The following is an 11,448-nucleotide window of genomic DNA, read 5'->3' as shown; positions in this document are numbered from 1 at the left end:
GCCATGTTTGTTCAAGATGTAATGCCCAAATCGCATGTGGTTTCCTTTCAGATTCAGTTCAATTATATCGGTGTTATACTTCCGAATATAATTTGTTGGTACCCTTATTTGTTGTTGAGGTTTTGATGTGTGCAAAACATCATTACTATGTTGGATATGAGACCTAATGGTTTGGTATATGATATTCAGTTTGTATATTTTGATAAGTGGAGAGATCTGGTGGGTTACAATTCATTGATGATTATGTGGGTCCATGAGATTGGCTGAGGACCACATTGTTTTGAAATATTTTAACTTGGGGGTTGATAAAATCTCGCCGGGGAGTTTCATTTTCTGTAGAATTGTGAAGCAAGGCCATGTGTGTTCTAGATGTAATGCCCAAATCACATGTGAAGGTCGTGCTTGGCGTGTTGGTCAAGTGCTCACTTGCTGAACCCTTGACACCCTTGGTCAAGGGTTCAAGTCCTGGAAACAGCCTCTCTGGAAACAGGGGGTAAGTCTGTGTATATCTGACCCTCCCCAGATTGTGGTAAACGCGGGAGCCTTGTGCACTGGGTACGACCTTTTTTATACTTCTGAAAATAATTGGTTGGTACCCTTATTTGTTGTTGACGTTTTGATGTGTGCAAAGCGTCATTACTTTATTGGATATGAGACCTAATGGTATGGGATCACAGAACGAACGCGCGATGTATTTTGCTTTGATTATTGTTACACCGCTCTGTTGAAGCATTGAATCTGCTGTTCTGAACCTTTAGGAATGTGGATGGATTTCGACATACGTGCTGTTTGCTAATGCTACAAAGGATGACTTGACTTTTCTCCCGCTACTTTCCCCCCTCTATTCTTCATCCCGTCCCTTGATTTTGATTCTCGACTTTGAATTTTACTAATTATGTTATGATTTTCATGTTTAATGGGTTTCCAAATTCTTTGATATATAAGTGTTTACATAGTGATGCACAAATAAACATAACAGCGATGCATATAGAAACATAACTTTTGACACCAGATTGAAGATTACATGGCTATAGAACAGTATTAATAGCCGAGGGGGTCTTTTTGAGGACTTCAAACACATCCTTGACTTCACGTTTTTAAATATATTTTGGGTTGAACTATGATTTCTTAATGATATAGTGATCTTCAATTGGCGAACCATTGAAATTGTTTCCTCTATTAATTACAGATGTTTTTTTAGTCCTATATCTGATTCTATACTTTGTGGACTCTTTACTAGTGCAGTATTGAATATGCTGCTCCTTTAGGAATGGATGAGAATATGAGATTGTGAACAATAATAATTGTTGTTGGCGTACTCCTATGATTTAGTGATCTTTCTCCTTTATTCCCCCTCTTCTAATATCCAGTTTTGTTTTATTTTATGGTTTTGCATATTTAATGCTTGTCTTTCCTCATATGTATTTGATGGTTTTAGTTTTGATTTCAAAAGTTCATTAGCTTTTAGAGCTTTATTATGTCATTGTGTGCCTCATTTATGGGGATTTTCTGTTGCCTCTTAACAAAATAAGTGGATTTATACCATAATGAATATGTCCTTTTTGTTTTCCATGCTTCTTGTTTTCTCACTTCTAGTTCCTTTCGTAGTTCATAATGCTCTATTTGGTTACTAGATTGGTAATATTAAGTAGAATATCAATTAGGTTTTAAAATAATGGTTTGAACTTGCCATGTCTACAAGATAACTTTGCACCAGCGGATATCTTGAAATGGTTCCTAGTTTTTTTTTTTTTTTTTTGTTTTTTAAATTAAAAATTTATTTCTGTTGATGTAGTAAAATATTTCAGGTTGGGATGGCAAGTTTGTACTTTGTATTTGCATTGAAGGGAACTTTCTTAGTCTCATAAATGATTCCACTATTGATTTCCCTCTGCACTGCCCTTCATTCATTCTCTGTAGTTTTGTCGCCATAAAAAGGGACACAGTTCATGGGTTGAAGTTTGATTCACCAATTATGCTTGTAATTGTTGATTTGTCTGTTTGAAGTGTTCAATTATAGGTTGGTTTCAATATGATTTTGATTTGATTAATCTCTGATTATTTTTTTGTCAATTATCAGTTTTTCTTTTGATTTCATCTGGTTTACTGGTATTTAAGTTGGTGCTAAATCGATGAATTTTCTTCTATAGGGATGGTTGTGAATCCAGCACACTGCTACGGGTGGATATGAGCTGCATTGGAAAGAGTATAGCTTCCTATATTACCATTCCTCTTCACTAGTCTTTGATTTTGGTTTGTTGGTGCCTTGGCTGGTTACTGATGTTTTTGAAGCATGCCAATGATATTTCTTCTTGAGTTATTGTCGGCCCTTACTCCCTCTGCGGATGCTTTAGAATTTTGTGCAAGATGTAATTGCTTTGTTGTACAATAAAACAATGGTTTGGTCTATGATGGGGCATATGTTTTTAAGTTGATACATTCTGATGCATGGCATTCAGTCGATGATTGTGGAAGGTTGGTTAAGGGCTCTTTTTGAGGAGATTTGGAACTTATCTCTGTTTGACAAGGTTAAATGAATGGTTTAGGAGTTGGATTATGAATTTTGTATTGTCTATTGTTATTAAGTACATCTCGGTCATTGGAAGTGGTTCCTCTTCAGGTAGATTAATTTTGATTTGATTAATCTCTGATTATTTTTTTGTCAATTGTCAGTTTTTCTTTTGATTTTCATCTGGTTTACTGGTATTTAAGTCGGTGCTAAATTGATGAATTTACTTCTTTAGGGATGGTTGTGAATCCAGCACACTGCTTCGGGTGGATATGAGCTGCATTGGAAAGAGTATAGCTTCCTTTATTGCCATTCTTCTTCACTAGTCTTTGATTTTTGTTTTATTGGGCTGGGTACTGATGGCTTGAAGCATGCCAATGATATTTCTTCTTGTGTTATTGTCGGCTCTTACTCCCTGTGCGGATGCTTTAGAAGTTTGTGCAAGATGTTATTGCTTTCTTGTAAAAGAAAACAATGGTTTGGTCTATAGTGGGGCATACGTTTTTAAGTTGATACATTACAATGCATGGCATTCAATCGATGATTGTGTGGGGTTGGCTGGGCACTCTTTTTGACGAGATAGAACTTATTTCTGTTTGACAAGGTTAAATGGTTGATTTTGGAGTTGGATTATGAATTTTTTATAGTCTATTGATATTAAGTACATCTCGGTTGTTGGAAGTGGTTCCTCTTCAGGTAGATTGATATCTTGAACATATATTGTAACTTCCACATTCAGATGTCATGTTTCAGAATTGTCCAAGATTTTGAAAAAGCTGGCTTCCTTGGAAGTTCTGGTTGGGTGTATTTTGCCTTGGTATTTTTCTCATATTTCTTCAGTTATTGAATGTTCCGATGGAATACTTCCTGGTGTTTCTCCAAATTACATGGATATTTACTACAAAAAAATGGGTGTACCTTTGTTATGTCCCCACTAGTTCGCTTCCTCTCGTCCCCCTTACTTTGTGGAGGACTTTTCTAGTTACTGGATTTAGTGGTTTCTTAGTTTTTTGAGGGTTTGCTTGTACTGGGCACTATTATCCAGTAACATCTTAACAGCTGTTTGCTAATGTTACAAAGAAGGCAAGTGACCTTTCTCCCTCTACCTTTCCCCCCCCTTCCTTTCCCTTAATGTTGAGGAATTTGTTTTGAAGACTAATGCTCCTGGTTGTGGAATGAGATACAGATTTGATTTTTCTTTCTACTTATTTATCCATTTTTTTAAATTTTAGTGATTATATTACAATTTCTTAGTTTAATGCACTTCACTGTTCATCTTGACCCATATGTGAATCTTGTTTGTTTTGACCCCTGATTGGTTACTTCATTTTTGCGATGCAATGTCTTGCTTTTGGTGCTATGAGGTCTAATTGTGTGTGTTAAGAATGTATATCGAGCTTCTAGGAATAGTGTATCTCGATTAGAATATTCCTAGTTCTAATCGAGATTCCTCTCATGTTCACTTTTCTAGTTGTAATTAGGCTTAGTCCTAGTTAGTCTATGGTTTTTCTAGTCCTAGTTTGATTTCCTATTGTAACTATGTTTCTATTTTGTGATTCCTTGTAGGATTTGTAATCCTCTCTATATATTCTGATTTAATATAAATCAAGACATTGTTTTGGGGGGGGGGGGGCGCTGCTAGTTTGATCCAACAAAACATCTCTAGGCAGTCCTCCTTCCCCACCATAATTTCGCTCTCCCATCACTCTCTGTTCTCTGTTTTTATTGTTCTATTCTGTTACATGGTATTCTGAATTAATATGAATAAAGACTTTGTGGCGCTAGTTTGATCCAACATCTCTAGGCAGTCCCCCCTTTCCCTCCATCTTCTCTCTCTCCCATTACTCTTCTTTCTCTGGTTTTGTTTTTCTAATGGGTTACAATTAGATTTATGATATAGTGATTTCTTAGTGATGCACAAAAGAAAACTTTGCGGCTGACACAGGATTGAGCAGTGAGTGAATGGCTTATGAGTCTAGTTGAGGTTGTCTTCTAGTGGACATCAAATTCATCCTTGTTTCCACATTTTAAGTAGATTTTTGGGGGTGAGTTGTGATTTCTTATTGATATAATGATCTTAAAGTTAGCGTTGAATATCTACAGTTGGACTATCCTACAAGGTCATGCAGATGTAATGCTTCAGAGTTCGAAAAAGGTGGTTTCTTTCAAATTTTGAATGGATGTACTTTTGCCTTGCTTAGCTACAAACTAATTGTGGGATCTCTTTCTGAATCTAAATTTTTTGGACTCTAATTGGTGCAGTATTGGATTCACTGCTCCTTTAGGAACAGATGGAATTGGGAACGCGATATTAATGGCCGTTGGCTCATGCCCCATAATAATGGGTGACCTTTCTCCTATCAACTTTTCCCCCCTTTCTTCTCCCCCCTTTTACTGTTCAATTTTGATTTATGAATTTATTGTTTTGTTGATTTAATGCTGGTGATGTGGCAAGTGGCTACGATTTGATGCTTCCTAACTCGTATTTAATATTATTTGAACTTTGATAGTTTTAGTTTTGATTCCGTAGTTTATTGGTTTTCATTATTTGAACTAATGAGTCTAGTTGAGGTTGTCTTCTAGAGGACATCAAATTCATCCTTGTTTCCACATTTTAAGTAGATTTTTGGGGTGAGTTATGATTTTTTATTGATATAATGATCTTAGTGTTAGCGTTGAATATCTACAGTTGGACTATCCTACAAGGTCATGCAGATGTAATGCTTCAGAGTTCGAAAAAGGAGGTTTCTTTCAAATTTTGAATGGATGTACTTTTGCCTTGTTTAGCTACAAACTAATTGTGGGATCTCTTTCTGAATCTATATTTTTTGGACTCTATTTGGTGCAGTATTGGATTCACTGCGCCTTTAGGAACAGATGGAATTGGGAACACGATATTAATGGCCGTTGGCTCATGCCCCAGAATATTGAGTGACCTTTCTCCTGTCAACTTCCCCCCCTTTCTCTTCCCCCCTTTTACTGTTCAATTTTGATTTATGAAATTATTGTTTTGTAGATTTAATGCTCGGTGATGTGGCCTGTGGCTACAATTTGATGCGTCTTAACTCATAAATAATATTATTTGAACTTTGATAGTTTTAGTTTTGATTCAATAGTTCATTGGGTTTCAGAGCCATATTAAGTTATTGAGTGTGCCTTGAATAAGTGGATATATACCCTGAGATATACGTGACTTTTTTCATGTTTCCTTTTCTTAGTTCTCCTCCTTCCCCACCCCTCAGTTTTTTTTGTTTTAAAGAAGTGTCTTGTCTAGTTATTGGGTCAAATGGCTTCTCAGTTCTTACAAGATCTGCTTGTACTGCGCAGAACTGTAACAATTCACCAGGGCGTTTCTTTTCTGTAGAATTGTGAAATAAGGTGATGTGTGTGTTCACGATACGATGCCTGAATCACATTTGGTTTCTGTTTGAACAGCTTGGTGAGATGAATTTCATTTTCTCTCTAATTTTATGTTCTCAAAGTAGACTTTATTTCTGAAGGTTCAATTTCATTGGTGATATTCTATACATAACTTGTTGGGTGGTGTCCTTATTTGTTACTGAAGGTCTGATGTGTGTGGGCCATCATTACTTCGTGGGATATTGAGGCCTAATTGTTTGTTATATGATACTCTCAGTGTACATTATGATCTGTGTAGAGAACTGATGCATCATTTTTTTTCGTTAGGTTGGGTCTTGGATCCTGGAATACTTATTGTTGGAATTTGCTACAACGATAACATTGGACACGCAATTGTCATGCTTCCATATTGTTTTGAAGTTTGGAAAAAAGGGGTCTCCTTTAAAGTTTGGTGGTAGTATTTTGCTTTGATTATTGCAACACCAATCTGTTGTAGCATGGAAGTTGCAGTTCTGTTGCCTTGGGAATGGATGGATTTTAAAATAGCATTAATAGCTGTTTGCAAGACTAGTCACCTTTCTCCCTCTTACCCTTCCCTATTATTTCCCTCAATTTAGTTATTGACTTAGAAATGATTTTGCAGACTAATGCTTGAGATTGTGCCATACGACACCGGTTTGATTTTTCTTTCTCCCTTTTTAATATCCATTATTTAATTACAATAATTTTTCAATATCTTAGTTTTATGGTTGTCAATTTACTTTATTATCTGTGCTTCTACAGGGATTTGTTGGTCTCCCTAACAAAAGAAGTCAGCATATACTAGTAAAAATGACACAGCCTTCTCTTATCCCCTTAGTTCTATTCCCTTCCTTCCGTAATTTGTAAGTGTTGTTTTTCTAAAACAGTATTTAGAATTAGTTGTACCTCTTTTAGTGGTCTTTAAAAAGGTTTTAAGTTGTTTAGTATACTTTTTGTTCATGGTTGGTTCATAGTTGTCATGGCATCGCCATATCGTCGCTGTGAAACCCGCAATAAATTTGAACTTTTTGGGACCTGTGTGGTTTCAGGTTCTGGTTCATTGCCCAAGTTAGTCTCTAAGTGTTGGGCTGTCTCGATTAAGATATTCCGACTAATCTCATGACTCGTCTGTAAGGGCATTTCGAACATCCAACTACCTCGCCCTTCTAAAGTTAGAGAACCCCAATGGAACCCCGCACTTAAGCTACCTGTGTCGGATCTACTGGCTGGACAGCATGTAGAACCTCTCCGACAATTAGACCCATTGTAGGGTATGATTTATTTGTATTTTATAGCGCATCGTACCAACCGTTTAGAGTTAATTGGGGCAGTTTGGTAAATGATCTCTGTGAGACCCACATCCCCAGTGGGGAATCTTGTTCCAGACAATTACTCGTATTTGGATTATCCCTGATGTCGTCCGACATCATTTTATGGTTAGAATAAAGCAATAAAAACAGGATTTTGGTTATAAATAGCTTTGAAAATCAGTTTTAGAAATGATTTATATCCAAATGACCAAGCTGCCCCTTAGTGCTCAAGTACCATATATATATATATATACTCTTCTCTTACTATTCACAAATCACATATTACAAACTAAGGGAAATGAATTCTGTCTTGGAGAACAAGAAAGAACAAGAAAGAAGAAAAGAGAAGAAAAAGAAGGGGCTGTACATAGAGCTGTACTCCTATACCTGAAATTGAGTATTTGGGACTGAAATTGGGTCATTCTTGCACACACCAAGGTTGTTGTCTACTGATTTCAGGTAAGCTCTGAGAATCCCTGCTGTTTCCATCTCCTCCTCTAAATTTGATCTAATTTCAGCATAGACTATGCCTAAATAGATTTCTGCTATTAAAGCTTTTAATCCAAGCTTAAACAGTGGAAGTTCCACCTAAGTTCTTACTGTTTAGAGTTGTTTGGGTTCAGCCATACCTGAACCTTCATGGCTGTCCCTCAATTGAGCTCAATTGCTGACTCTAATGGCCATTACATCAACCGTAGATATGAAATTTAGATTTAATTGATAAAAATCCCAACAATTGAGTTGATTATTCAAATTAATTAATAAGGTTAGTTGGACCCACCTTAATCTTGACTTAAAACACCAAATTAAGGCCATGCATGCCAAGATCTGGCCATTTCAGGCAAAACCCCCAATTTTGACCATTGAGCCGGATGCTGTTGCAGGCCCAGGGGCGGTCGAGCGGCTCCCTGGAAGTCTGAATCCGGCTTCTCTTTTTGGTACCCTTATGACCATGCCCCAATGGGATTTGACCTTGGGCCATCACTGAACCTAATGGATGCTGTTTTTGCATGCTGTATAGGTCTGTTTCTTCTGTTCTCTGTCAGTTTTACTGATTTCTTGGCGGGTTAATCGGGTTAGGCTAAGCTACACTACAGGTAAGGGAACTTTGAACTTAATTTGGGCGTGTTTGTCTTCTTAATTTGTTGTTATGTTGAATGCTATATCATGCATCATTGAAACTATTCTGATGCATATAGTTTCTTAGCTTGTGTTTTGATGCATTAGAATGCATATGATTTAGGCTGCACAGTAGCATATTGCATTGCATTGATGTTATTATTATTGTGAATTGTTGATGGTGGAATTCAGTACTCTAATTCAGCTGATCATACTTGTATCATCATGAATGGATTGCACTGGGCTAGGTTGTTATTCATTACCCAGTACTACGCCTCTTACCAACAGGGGGAGAGGTGTTGGATAACCCGTGATAGGTCCGATGTGTTAGTTCCGGGATGCCATCTTCTGTCCCATGTTAGCGTGTGTACTCCGCTGTGGGAATAAACAGACAGGGTTGGTCTTTGGGGGTTTGTCGGGGTCCGATGTGTTAGTTCTGGAACTAGCGGGTCCTCACCGTAGTAGAATGGTTTCGCTCGGGTTACCGAAGGGTTAGTTCCGGGACCGAGGTTAGTATCTACCACCAGTAGTACTTAAACCTTATGAGACTTAGCATCTGTGTTAGGAACATACTAGATTAGGTCATGCATCATGAATTTACTGCGTTGTATGTATGTATTCCCTTACTGGGCTCAGTGGAGAGCTCACCCCTGTGGATATCCTTATTTTTCAGGTGATTTAGTTATTGTTAATGATGAATTTGCGGCGCTGGAGTTTGAAGTGTACTGTTAATGATGGATTTGCGACGCTGGAGTTTGAAGTGCACGATACTTCGTGCGCACGTGATGATTGCGCAATCTCCTGATCTTGGCCTGACAGTCTAGGCTACTTCCCCACTTTTTTATACTTTATAAACACTTTATATAGTTATAGTATAGTTTCTTGTATACTCTTACTTTGTGGTAGTTTTGAGAACTGTATAATTGTATCACAAGCTTTATCCTTTATATATATGAAATATCACTTAGACTTCGCTTACTAATGATGTTACCTCTATTATTTAAATTGTTTCTGCTGCCTCTGATTCCTGTATTTGTGAGATAATAATTGTAAATAGGGTACTGCACTTGCGATCCTAGGGGGATTGGTTGGATGTCAGAGACATCCAGTCTCTCCTGGCTCTTAAGCATTGGGCCGGGGTGTGACAGTCGCCATGGCGCTGGAGAAATATGCATATCGACCTACGCCATGGCGTCCTGTCTCTCTTTCTCTCTTCGATTTCTTCTTCTTTAATTTTTTGTTTCTTCTCCAACCTTAGACCCATTGCCTGTTTAATCTCCTATTTTAGCCTTGGTTTCTGAGTTTTTTCTTTCTATCGTGATATTGCAAGGTTGAAGAAGACATGTTAAGTCTTTAAAATTGCAAATAAGGACAATTTATATTATTTAAATTAAACCCCCGATATTCTCTATTACTGTTCTGTTTAGCCCATGCAGTTTTCTCTTTAACTCCATTAATTACAGTTCTGCCACTCCTTTACAACTTCAGATTAATTAAAATTCTGCCATTGCTCTTATAAATCTTGATTTATCTACTAGTTTGCCATTCAACTTTGGATTTAATTACAATTCTGCCATAGTCGACATGATTGCCATGCCAACGCCATGGCGCGCGACGTGTCGATATATTGATCAGACACCCCTCTACCGACTTGGATCGCCGTGACGCCGTGACAACTATGGGTTGGTTGCGATAAAATGAGGATACCTTTCTATATTGACCCATCTGTGAATCTTGTTTGTTTTTGCCCTGATTTTGGTACTTCGTTTTTCGTAATGCATTATGTCATTGCTTTGTTGGAGAGGAGGCCCAATTTTTTTGATTTATGATTCATGAGTTCTATGTAGTGGGATGTATAGAGATACAAACGTATGACGGAGTATTGAGGAGTGCTGGATGGTAAGTGAGACTAGCCGGGTTGTTTCATTTTTTGTTGAATTGTGAAGCAAGGCCGTATGTGTTCAAGATGTAATGTCCAAAACACACGTTGTTTCTTTTCAGATTCAGTTCAATTATATCGGTGTTATACTTCTGAATATAATTTGTTGGTACCCTTATTTGTTGTTGAGGTTTTGATGTGTGTAGAACGTCATTACTTTATTGGATATGAGACCTAATGGTTTGGCATATGATATTCAGTTTGTAAATTCTGATTGGTGGAGAGATCTGGTGGGTGACACTTGATTGATGATTGTGTGGGTCAAAGAGATTGGCTGAGGACGACATTCTTTTGAAATGTTTAACAGGTTTGGGGGGTTGATTAAGATTTTTGTTCAATCTTGTGATACTAAATTTGGTGTTGAACTGTTGAATTTGTTTCATCATTTGGTTTGATCTTGGATCCCGGAATGCTTATTGTTGGGTTTTTGTAGAAGGATGAGTTTTCTTCGAACATCTAGTTGTCATGCTTCAAAATTGTTCTTGGAAAAATGTGGTTCTCCTCGAAATTTTTTTCTGGGTGTGTTTTTCTTTATTGTTGTTACACCGGTCTGTTGAGGCATTGAATTTTTGTATCTTTTTCCTTGGAAAGAGATGGATTTTCTGTTGCCTTCTAACAAAATATTAGTGGATATATACCCTGAAGAATATAAGACTTTTTTCTCCTCCGGCACCCTCTTACAATGTTGAGGACTAGTCTAGTTTGGATTAATTTGGCTTCTCAGTTTTTAGAAGAACTGCTTGTATTGGGCAGAACAAGATTAAATCTTACCAGGGAGTTTAATTTTGTGTGTTATTGTGAAGCAAGGTTTCTCTCTCTAATTTTACTTTATCCAAGTAGATTTTATTTTCTGATTCCATTCAATTTATCGGTGTTATATAATGAATAGAAAATAATAGAACCTGTACATTGGCGATGTGGGACTAAACCACACTCGTAAAACAATAAAATAACAAGGAAAAATGTCCAGAATACCCCCACGGTATTCTGGCCCATATATCAACAGTTTTTCGCAACGCAATATGTCATTGCTTTGTTGGAGAGGAGGCCTAATTTTTTGATTTATGATACATGAATTCTATGTAGTGGGATGTATGTAGATACAAACGTATGACGGAGTATTGAGGAGTGCTGGATGGTAAGTGAGACTAGCCGGGGTGTTTCATTTTCTGTAGAATTGTGAAGCAAGG

This window comes from Telopea speciosissima, chromosome 2 (genome assembly GCF_018873765.1).
Source record: "Telopea speciosissima isolate NSW1024214 ecotype Mountain lineage chromosome 2, Tspe_v1, whole genome shotgun sequence".
NCBI classification, from domain to species: Eukaryota; Viridiplantae; Streptophyta; class Magnoliopsida; order Proteales; family Proteaceae; genus Telopea; species Telopea speciosissima.
Note: the sequence above shows the minus strand (reverse complement) of the source record.